General features: G+C 42.5%; 1 long non-coding RNA gene across 1 annotated transcript; it reads left to right on the top strand.

Moving 5' to 3' along the window:
- The first annotated feature begins 8,295 nt into the window (after nt 1–8,295).
- Nucleotides 8,296–9,286, top strand: LOC149461995 (uncharacterized). Its single transcript, XR_016312748.1, has 2 exons — nt 8,296–8,421; nt 8,675–9,286. It is a non-coding gene; the product is annotated as an uncharacterized LOC149461995 (long non-coding RNA).
- Nucleotides 9,287–12,113: the final 2,827 nt, after the last annotated feature.

Here is a 12,113-nt window from a genome sequence, read left to right on the forward strand (position 1 = left end):
TTCTTCTTATTCTGCATATTCTATTTCTTCCTCTTCATATTCTATTTCTACTTTTTATTCATATTCTGTTTCTTCTATTTCTTCTTCATATTCTATTTCTTCTTTATATTCTATTTCTTCTTATACTGCATATTCTATTTCTTCCTCTTCATATTCTATTTCTACTTTTTATTCATATTCTATTTCTTCTATTTCTTCTTCATATTCTATTTCTTCTTTTTATTCATATTCTATTTCTTCTTCTGCATATTCTATTGCCGGACGTAGACGGGACGAAAATCAGCCGACTTTATTTTACCAATGGTGGTAATGTCCGCTGATTGAACAACCGATTTTTGGTTTTTCTAAAAAAAAATGGCCGGTTTTCTCCCCATCTATGGCCTGCATATGTCCTCATGCACACGGGACGTTTTTACAGCAGCTGTTTTTGTCTTTTGAAGTTTTTTTTCTACAGCCAGTAAACTCCCAGCATGTTATTCTATGTGCACACATAGACTGGAATCAATGTTTTTTGGCTGGAAAAACCCACGACTAATGGGATTCTAGAGGAGCTTCTAGCTGTAAAAACACTCTAACGCTGAAAAAACGAGGTAAATCGCGATAAATCATGGCAAACCAGCGTTTCTACACTTTTTTTAACTAAAGAAAATTTTTTTTTCTTGATAAAAAACCTCTAAAAACATCTAAAAAACAGACACGCAAAAAAACGCTGCAAAACGCTAATGCAAAAATGCTGAAAAATGTTGAAAAACTCACATTTTTAACATGACTTTACACAGAGCTAACATTACCGGCGTTATTAAAATGCCCCGTGTGTATGGAGCCTGAATGAAAATTCTTTCGGTATTCCACCCATGTATGGCCGGCTTAAAGCGAAGTTCCACCGCTTTATAGATTGGTCTCCTGCTCCCCATTAAGGATTGGCACTTTTGGGGAGCGGGGAGGGGGGGAAGGGTACCCGAATTTGACAGGTACCAGCTCCCACTTCCGCTGCGATTGCTTAGGCCGGGGGTAGGCAACCTGAGAGCCGCAGGACTACAAGTTCCATCATGCCTCTGCAAGTCATAGCTGTAGTTTTGTAATCTTTGCAATGCCTCATGGGAAATGTAGTTCCACGACAGCTAGAGAGCCGCAGGTTGCCTACCCCTGGCCTAGGCGATTGGAAATGGAAGTTGTCCTCCTACCGTTCCTCCCCGAAGTCTTGTGGGACACGTGACAGGTCCCAGAAGACGACGGGGCCATTCAGGAAGCGCAGCGCTACTCGCACATGCGCAGTGGGTACCCGGCTGTGAAGCTGCAAGCTGTCACAGCCGGGTGCCCACACTGAAGATACCGACCTCCTGGAATACAGGACGACCAGTGAAACGGGCTGCGGCGGGGGCAGGTGAGTGTCTGTTTTTTAAAAGTCAGCAGCTACAGTTTTGTAGCTGCTTTTATTTTTTTACAGAGTGAATGGAACTCCGCTTTAAATGTCAGTTGAACAGCATCTGCATCCAATCAGATGAAGCTGCTGTACAGATATTTTGGGAGCTGCAGTGGGAAATCTGTCCATCCATGCAGTGCAACTGTTCGATTGTTTTTTTTTGCTGAATGTAAAAAAATATTTCTATGTGTATGTCCAGCTTATGTCAGCACCAGGGGTGGACTGACAACTCCTGGGGCCCCCGGGCAATAGGGGATCATGGGGCCCCTGTGTCCTTGCCCAAACTCAAAAAAGCCTATGAAAAAGGTACCAGGGGCTTCTCATGGGGCCCCCTACTGACCCCGGGCCCTCGGGCAATGCCCGAGTTTCCATATGGTCAGTCCGCCCCTGGTCAGCACAGACGAGCAGGTATGAGTCCCCTCTGTCCCCACCAATTGCCATGTGCAGCCTGCAAACAGTCCTAATACTAAATGGAAAGTCGTCTCATTTCCCTCGCTCCCTAAACCAGATCTGTGGGCGTGGCCTCATAACTTTCCTTTAAATACTTTTAGTAGTTGCGGAAGTGCGGTTGTAACATTGAAAGATCGCAATGACGCTCTGGAACTTGTCAAACAAGCGATTATACATACCAAGCTGAGCTTTATCGATTCAATAAAAACCGACTGACCGAACCACAGAATGCGGGTCACAAAAATGAACGTAGTAAATGTCAACGTTATAATAATATCATCATAATCTGCAGTTTACCATTTATATTATATTTTGTCAGTATTAGTCCTCATACACAACGGGCAAGTTTTTCTGCATTTTTAGCATTAGCATTTAGCAGCGTTTTTGAGCCCCAAAAAAAATATTGGCTCAAAAACGCTGGTTTGCCGCGTTTTACCACGTTTACCAGCATTAAAGCATTTTTACAGCTAAAAAAAAACTGCTCTTGAAACGCACTAGTTCTGTTTTTTGGGGGGGGTTTTCCAGCCAAAAACCACTCCTGATGAAAAATGCTAATTATAGCCTATGACCCTTTCATACAGGCATTCCATTTTTTTCATCAGTTCAGTCATGTTTTTTCCAAGTTCATCAGTTGACATCCGTTTACATCCGTTTTTTTGTCTGTTTACATCAATTTTTCATCTGTTTACATATGTTTCCATCAGTTTTTCATCCGTTTACATTTGTTTTTGTCTGTTTACATTTTTTTTTGTCTGTTTACATCCATTTTTCATCTGTTTACATATGTTTACATCAGTTTTTTGTCTGTTTACATCTGTTTTCGTCTATTTACATCCTTTTTTTTGTCCGTTTACATCCATTTTTCATCTGTTTACATATGTTTCCATCAGTTTTTCATCCGTTTACATCTGTTTTTGTCTGTTTACATTTTTTTTGTCTGTTTACATCCATTTTTCATCTGTTTACATATGTTTACATCAGTTTTTTGTCTGTTTACATCTGTTTCGTCTATTTCCATCCTTTTTTTGTCCGTTTGCATCCATTTTTCATCTGTTTACATCAGTTTTTCGTCTGTTTACATCTGTTTTTGTCTGTTTACATTCTTTTTTTTCTGTTTACATCCATTTTTGTTCGTTTACATCTGTTTTCATCTATTTACATCCTTTTTTTTTGTTCGTTTGCATCCATTTTTCATCTGTTTACATCAGTTTTTCGTCTGTTTACATCTGTTTTTGTCTGTTTACATCCTTTTTTTTGTCCATTTACATCCATTTTTTATCTGTTAACATATGTTTACATCAGTTTTTCATCCGTTTACATCTGTTTTCGTCTGTTTACATCCTTTTTTTGTCCGTTTGCATCCATTTTTCATCTGTTTACATCTGTTTTTGTCTGTTTACATCCTTTTTTTGTTGTTGTCCATTTACATCCATTTTTCATCTGTTTAAATATGTTTACATCAGTTTTTCATCCGTTTACATCTGTTTTCATCCTTTTTTGGCCATTTATATCCATTTTTCATCTGTTTACATCAGTTTTTTGTCTGTTTGCATCTGTTTTTGTCTGTTTACATCCTTATTTTGTCCGTTTACATCCGTTTTTGTTCATTTACATCCTTTTTTTTGCTAATTTCCATCCATTTTTCATCTGTTTACATATGTTTACATCAGTTTTTCATCTCTTTACATCTGTTTTCGTGTTTACATCCTTTTTTTGTCCGTTAACATCCATTTTTCATCTGCTTACATCAGTTTTTCATCTGTTTACATCTGTTTTTGTCTGTTTACATCCTTTTTTTGTCCGTTTACATCCGTTTTCATTCGTTTACATAAGTTTTTCTTCCATTCTGTTTTTTTTAATGGAAGAAAAAACGGGTTTTCTTCCGCTCAAAAAAGTGGTGCAGACATTAAGCCTGGGTTCACACTGATGCTGTGCGTAATTTGCAGAGGTTTCTGTGCGAATTCTGCACCACATCACAATCGCACCCTGTTCATGCAAACCGCTGCGAGTGTGTATGTTAACAACACCCGAAATCAGTCCGCAAAGCCCAGTCCGTACCCTTCGCTCTTCACAGGATCTCCTTCTATCTTGCTCCCTGGTCTCCTCCTCCCACGCACGACTGCAAGACTTCTCCAGGTCCTCCCCCATCCTCTGGAACTCACTACCCCAATCCATCAGACTGTCACCTTCCCTCCTCACCTTCAGGCGCTCCCTGAAAACCCACCTCTTCAGGGAAGCCTACCCCACCCTCACCTAACAGCCGCTGCCCTTCCCTCCTCCTACCACTCCATCCCCCACAGCCGTTTCCTCCTGTGCCTCTACCCCCTCCCTCCTAGATTGTAAGCTCGAAAGAGTAGGGCCCTCTTACCCCTTGTGTACTGTTTGATGTTACTGTTCTGTTTCATGTATTGTCCCCCCCCTCTATTGTACAGCGCTGAGCAAACCCTTTGGCGCTATATAAACTCGATAAATAAATAAATAAATAAAGCGCGGTGTGATGTGCAGAATCAGGTGTGAATACCCATGCAATCCAATTCTAGAGCAGACCAAAAAAAGGGTCCTGCGCCTTTTTGGTGCGAAAGCAGTGCGATTTGAGTCATACAAAATGTATGGCTCAAATCGCACCGCACAGAATTCGCATGTGATTTGCACAGGAATGCGGTGCGGTTTCTGTGCGAATCACATGCGTACAAGTGTGAACCTAGGCTCACGGATGTAAACAGATGATTATCCGTTTACATCCACTAGTTCATAGAAATACATGGGTGTCCAGACATATGCAGGTGAAACTCGAAAAATGAGAATATGATGCAAAAGTTCATTTATTTCAGTGCAGCAACTTAAAAGGTGAAACTAATATATGAGATAGACTCATTACATGCAAAGCAAGATAGTTCAAGACATGATTTGTCATCATTGTGATGATTATTGCTTACAGCTCATGAAAGCCCCAAATCCACAATCTCAGAAAATGAGAATATTCCATGCAATCAATAAAACAAGGATTGTACATAGAACAATATCGGACCTATGGAAAGTATAAGCATGCATATGTACTCAGTACTTGGTTTGGGCCCCTTTTGCAGCAATTACTGCCTCAATGCGGGGTGGCATGGAAGCTATCAGCCTGTGGCACTGCTGAGGTGTTATGGAAGACCAGGATGCTTCAATAGCGGCCTTCAGCTCTTCTGCATTGTTCGGTCTCATGTCTCTCATCTTTCTCTTGGCAATGCTCCGTAGATTCTCTATGGGGTTCAGGTCAGGGGAGTTTGCTGGCCAATCAAGCACAGTAATCCCACGGTCATTGAACCAGGTTTAGGTGCTTTTGGCAGTGTGGGCAGGTGCCAAGTCCTGCTGGAGAATGAAGTCAGCATCCCCATAAAGCTCATCTGTGGAAGGAAGCATGAAGTGCTCCAAAATCTCCTGGTAGGCGGCTGCGTTGACCCTGGACTTAATGAAGTACAGTGGACCAACACCAACAGATGACATGGCTCCCCAAATCAACACAGACTGTGGAAACTTCACACTGGACTTCAAGCATCTTGCAGTGTGTGCCTCTCCATTCTTCCCCCATACTCGGGGTCCTTGTGCCTCTCCATTCTTCCTCCATACTCGGGGTCCTTGGGCCTCTCCATTCTTCCCCCATACTCGGGGTCCTTGTGCCTCTCCATTCTTCCTCCATACTCGGGGTCCTTGGGCCTCTCCATTCTTCCTCCATACTCGGGGTCCTTGTGCCTCTCCATTCTTCCTCCATACTCGGGGTCCTTGGGCCTCTCCATTCTTCTTCCATACTCGGGGTCCTTGTGCCTCTCCATTCTTCCTCCATACTCGGGGTCCTTGGGCCTCTCCATTCTTCCTCCATACTCGGGGTCCTTGGTTTCCAAATGAGATGCAAACGTTGCTCTCATCAGAAAAGAGGACTTTGGACCACTGAGCAGCAGACCAGGTCTGTTTTTCTTTAGCCCAGGTAAGACACTTCTGACGTTGTTTGTTGTTCAGGAGCGGCTTGACAAGAGGAATACGACATTTGAAGCCCATGTCCAGGATCCATCTGTGTGTGGTGGCTCTTGATGCACTGACTCCAGGCTCAGTCCACTCCTTGTGAAAGTCCCCAACACTTTTGAATGGTCTTTGCCTGACAATCCTCTCCAGGCTGCGGTCATCCCTGCTGCTTGTGCACCTTTTTCTTCCACACTTTTCCCTTCCACATAACTTTCTATTAATGTGCTTTGATACAGCACTTTGGGAACATCAAACTTCTTTTGCAATTACCTTTTGAGGCTTTCCCTCCTTATGGAGGGTGTCAGTGATGGTTTTCTGCACAACTGTCAGGTCAGCAGTCTTTCCAATGATTGTGATTCCTACTGAACCAGACTGAGAGACCATTTAAAGGCTCAGGAACCCTTTGTAGGTGTTCTGGCTTAATTAGCTGATTAGAGTGGGACACTTTGAGCCGAGAATATTGCACCTTTTCACAATATTCTAATTTTCTGAGATTGTGGATTTGGGGTTTTCATGAGCTGTAAGCCGTAATCATCACAATTATGACATATCACGGCTTGAACTACAGTCAGGTCCATAAATATTGGGACATCGACACAATTCTAACATTTTTGGCTCTATACACCACCACAATGGTTTTGAAATGAAACGAACAAGATGTGCTTTAACTGCAGACTGTCAGCTTTAATTTCAGGGTATTTACATCCAAATCAGGTGAACGGTGTAGGAATTACAACAGTTTGCATATGTGCCTCCCACTTGTTAAGGGACCAAAAGTAATGGGACAATTGGCTTCTCAGCTGTTCCATGGCCAGGTGTGTGTTATTCCCTCATTATCCCAATTACAATGAGCAGATAAAAGGTCCAGAGTTCATTTCAAGTGTGCTATTTGCATTTGGAATCTGTTGCTGTCAACTCTCAAGATGAGATCCAAAGAGCTGTCACTATCAGTGAAGCAAGCCACCATTAGGCTGAAAAAACAAAACAAACCCATCAGAGAGATAGCAAAAACATTAGGCGTGGCCAAAACAACTGTTTGGAACATTCTTAAAAAGAAGGAACGCACCGGTGAGCTCAGCAACACCAAAAGACCCGGAAGACCATGGAAAACAACTGTGGTGGATGACCGAAGAATTCGTTCCCTGGTGAAGAAAACATCCTTTACAGCAGTTGGCCAGATCAAGAACACTCTCCAGGAGGTAGGTGTATGTGTGTCAAAGTCAACAATCAAGAGAAGACTTCACCAGAGTGAATACAGAGGGTTCACCACAAGATGGAAACCATTGATGAGCCTCAAAAACAGGAAGGCCAGATTAGAGTTTGCCAAATGACATCTAAAAAAGCCTTCACAGTTCTGGAACAACATCCTATGGACAGATGAGACCGACATCAACTTGTACCAGAGTGATGGGAAGAGAAGAGTATGGAGAAGGAAAGGAACTGCTCATGGTCCTAAGCATACCACCTCATCAGTGAAGCATGGTGGTGGTAGTGTCATGGCGTGGGCATGTATGGCTGCCAATGGAACTGGTTCTCTTGTATTTATTGATGATGTGACTGCTGACAAAAGCAGCAGGATGAATTCTGAAGTGTTTCCGGCAAAATTATCTGCTCATATTCAGCCAAATGCTTCAGAACTCATTGGACGCCGCTTCACAGTGCAGATGGACAATGACCCAAAGCATATACAAAAAAACGTATTCCTGCGCCAAATCTTCAAAATATCAATCTAAACTGCTGCTGTGCAAATTGTGAAAAACACAAACAATATAAATATAAATAAACAGCGCAAAATTAGATTATTAATCACTCATAAAATTAATAAAATAGGTGCATAAATTAATAGTGCTTATCCTCACTCATGAATAAAACACCCAAAAGTCCATGTGCTCAAATATTATTAAATTATTAATATAAATGTGTAAACTTCTTTTCTTCAAACTCTCTTTAAGAGTAAAAAAGGAACTTCCACCTTCCACCCGTGCACAAACCAACATCAAACACACTCACCAGAACTTGGTGAGTAAAAAACCTTTAAGGAATTTTAGGGATCCTAAACCCTCCTTGGTGCCACACTAGAGGAAATCTTCACCATCCGAATATACTCCACCGTTCAACCAATAGAAAAAACTCACATAGTGTAATATTGTCACACAATAGTAACTTTTTAAAATGGAGATTAAGGCCACTCACATGGTAATCACTTGATAAAAGCATATTTATTATATATAGTAGACTTCAGTTCAGCAAATATACAAACTTTTTCTTCCAGGATGTGAGAGTCCTGGAAGAAAAAGTTTGTATATTTGCTGAACTGAAGTCTACTATATATAATAAATATGCTTTTATCAAGTGATTACCATGTGAGTGGCCTTAATCTCCATTTTAAAAAGTTACTATTGTGTGACAATATTACACTATGTGAGTTTTTTCTATTGGTTGAACGGTGGAGTATATTCGGATGGTGAAGATTTCCTCTAGCGTGGCATCAAGGAGGGTTTAGGATCCCTAAAATTCCTTAAAGGTTTTTTACTCACCAAGTTCTGGTGAGTGTATTTGATGTTGGTTTGTGCACGGGTGGAAGGTGGAAGTTCCTTTTTTACTCTTAAAGAGAGTTTGAAGAAAAGAAGTTTACACATTTATATTAATAATTTAATAATATTTGAGCACATGGACTTTTGGGTGTTTTATTCATGAGTGAGGATAAGCACTATTAATCTATGCACCTATTTTATTAATTTTATGAGTGATTAATCTAATTTTGCGCTGTTTATTTATATTTATAATGACCCAAAGCAGACTGCAAAAGCAACCAAAGAGTTTTTTAAGGGAAAGAAGTAAAATGTTCTGCAATGGCCAAGTCAATCACCTGCCCTGAATCCGATTGAGCATTTCACTTGCTGAAGACAAAACTGAAGGGAAAATGCCCCAAGAACAAGCAGGAACTGAAGACAGTTGCAGTAGAGGCCTGGCAGAGCATCACCAGGGATGAAACCCAGCGTCTGGTGATGTCTATGCGTTCCAGACTTCAGGCTGTAATTGACTGCAAAGGATTTGCAACCAAGTATTAAAAAGTGAAAGTTTGATTTATGATTATTATTCTGTCCCATTACTTTTGGTCCCTTAACAAGCGGGAGGCACGTATGCAAACTGTTGTAATTCCTACACCGTTCACCTGATTTGGATGTAAATACCCTCAAATTAAAGCTGACAGTCTGCAGTTAAAGTACATCTTGTTAGTTTCATTTCAAATCCATTGTGGTGGTGTATAGAGCCAAAAATGTTAGAATTGTGTCGATGTCCCAATATTTATGGACCTGACTGTATCTTGCTTTGCATGTAAGGAGTCTATCTCATTTATTAGTTTCACCTTTTAAGTTGCATTACTGAAATAAATGAACTTTTGCACGATATTCTAATTTTTCGAGTTTCACCTGTAGAACGCCCTTGTGAAAGGGTCCTATGTGTGCATGGACACATAGGATAACATGCTGGGGAGCTTACTGGCTGTAAAAAAAAATGCCAGAAGCCAAAAACAGCCGCTGCATAAACGCACAGTGTGCATGAGGCCTTTGGATCACCATGCATGCTAACAGGGCTTTTTTTCGCCAGGAACACGAAGGAATGCAGTTCCAGCACCTCCAGCACTGAAAGTATCTAATGCCAAGAGGTGCTTGGGTGTGCTGGAGGATCTATTATCACTGCTAGGGATCTGTTTTTGTGGGGGGTCTATTGTTGCTGGTGGGGGATATATAGTTGCTGGTTTGGCTTGTAATGCTAGTAGGGATCTGTTTTTGTGTGGGGGTCTAGTGTTGCTGGTTGGGATCTATTGTTGCTGGTTTGGCTTGTAATGCTGCTAGGGATCTGTTTTTGTGTGGAGGTCTATTGTTGCTGGTGGGGGATCTATTGTTGCTGGTTTGGCTTGTAATGCTGCTAGGGATCTGTTTTTGTGTAGGTGTCTATTGTTGCTGGTTGGGGATCTATTGTTGATGGGTTGGCTTGAAATGCTGCTAGGGATCTGTTTTTGTGTGGAGGTCTATTGTTGCTGGTGGGGGATATATTGTTGTTTTTTTTTTGGCTTGTAATGCTGCTAGGGATCTGTTTTTGTGTGGAGGTCTGTTGTTACTGGTGGGGGATCTATTGTTGCTGGTTTGGCTTGTAATGCTGCTAGGGATCTGTTTTTGTGTGGGGGTCTATTGTTGCTGGTTGGGGATCTATTGTTGCTGGGTTGGCTTGTAATGCTGCTAGGGACCTGTTTTTGTGTGGGGGTCTATTGTTGCTGATGGGGGATATATTGTTGCTGGGTTGGCTTGTAATCCTGGTAGGGATCAGTTTTTTTGTGTGGGTGTCTATTGTTACTGATGGGGATCTATTGTTGCTGGGTTGGCTTGTAATGCTGCTAGGGATCTGTTTTTGTCTGGGGATCTATTGTTGCTGGTGGGGGGATATATTGTTGCTGGTTTGGCTTGTAATGCTGGTAGGGATCTGTTTTTGTGGGGGGGGGGTCTATTGTTGCTGATGGGGGATTTATTGTTGCTGGTTTGGCTTGTAATGCTGGTGGGGATATGTTTTGTGCGGGGATCTATTGTTGCTGGTTTGGCTTGTAATGCTGCTAGTGATCTGTTTTTGTATGGGGGTCTATTGTTGCTGGTTGGGGATATATTGTTGCTGGGTTGGCTTGTAATGCTGCTAGGGATCTGTTTTGCTTGGGGGTCTATTGTTGCTGGTGGGGGTTCTATTGTTGCTGGGTTGGCTTGTAATGCTGGTAGGGATCTGTTTTTGTGTGGGGTCTATTGTTGCTGGTTGGGGATCTATTGTTGCTGGGTTGGCTTGTAATGCTGCTAGTGATCTGTTTTTGTGTGGGGGTCTATTGTTGCTGGTTGGGGATCTATTGTTGCTGGGTTGGCTTGTAATGCTGCTAGGGATCTGTTTTTGTGTGGGGGTCTATTGTTACTGGTGGGGGATCTATTGTTGCTGGGTTGGCTTGTAATGCTGGTAGGGATGTACTGTTCAGGGAGAGGTTGCTGGCTACTGGGAGATTGGTTGTTGCTGTCGGAGTTCCTCACTGCCTGCCAAACACCTCTGAAAAGCAATGCCCACTCAGATTACTTTTCAGAGGTTTTTGGCAGGTGGTGAGGAGGCGATATGTTGCCTCCTCACTGCCTGATTTTACCCTATATTTGCCTTAGTACAACAGTGTAATTTCATGAATTCCATGTGGTTGCAGTGCAGTTATTTATTTTATTGATTTCAGGTACTTATATAGCGCCGTCACTTTACGCAGCACTTTACATACATATTGTACATTCACATCAGTCCCTAACCCTCAAGGGGTGTACAATCTAAGGTCCCTAACTCACATTCATACATACACATACTAGGGACAATTTAGACAGGAACCAATTAACCCACCAGCATGTCTTTGGAGTGTGGGAGGAAACCGGAGTACCCGGAGGAAACCCACGCAGGCACAGGGAGAACATGAAAACTCCAGGCAGGTGGTGCCGTGGTTGGGATTTGAACCAACATCCCTAGTATTGCCAGGCTGAAGTGATAACCAGGGGCGGAATGACCATTTGGAAACTCGGGCACCGCCCAAGGGACCGGGGTCAGTAGGGGGCCCCATGAGATGCCCCTGGTACCTTTTTCATAGGCTTTTTTGAGTTTGGGCAAGTACACAGGGGCCCCATGATCCCCTATTGCCCGGGGGCCCCATGAGTTGTCTGTCCGCCCCTGGTGCTAACCATAATGCAGTTCTACTGAGCCACGCCGTAATGGGCAGAACAGTGTGCTGCCCGTCACGGCATGGCTCAGTAGAACTGCATTGGTCATAATTGTACAAAGCAATCCAAGCAGGTATCACTTTTCAGAGGACTGCCAGTACAAGCTCTCATTGTTAGTTGCCTCCCTCCTACTTTGTTAGTTTCATTCCTGTGTCCTCTGCATTGGAAAGGCAACGCATCGTACAAGAACTTTAGCAGGAAATCGAATTCCATAGAGGAGGATCCCAATGCCAACGTTCCAGGGTCCATCCAGTAAGGCTTCGCAGATGCTACCTTGTTAATGTTTGACATTGTAAATCCTGCGTGTTGCAGCACAGCCCCATGAACTCAGTCATTCAGTTTTTATGACCTCTTTGCAGCCCGTGTTACAAATTCCTCACATGGTTTTCCTGTACAGAACCCAAATCCTTGCTGATGAAGCAAAAAAAAAAAAAGTGATATAATTCGCTGAGTCA

The sequence above is a fragment of the Staurois parvus genome, unplaced genomic scaffold (assembly GCF_062004578.1).
Source record: "Staurois parvus isolate SC_StPar_1 unplaced genomic scaffold, SC_StPar_1.0 ptg000189l, whole genome shotgun sequence".
NCBI classification, from domain to species: domain Eukaryota; kingdom Metazoa; phylum Chordata; class Amphibia; order Anura; family Ranidae; genus Staurois; species Staurois parvus.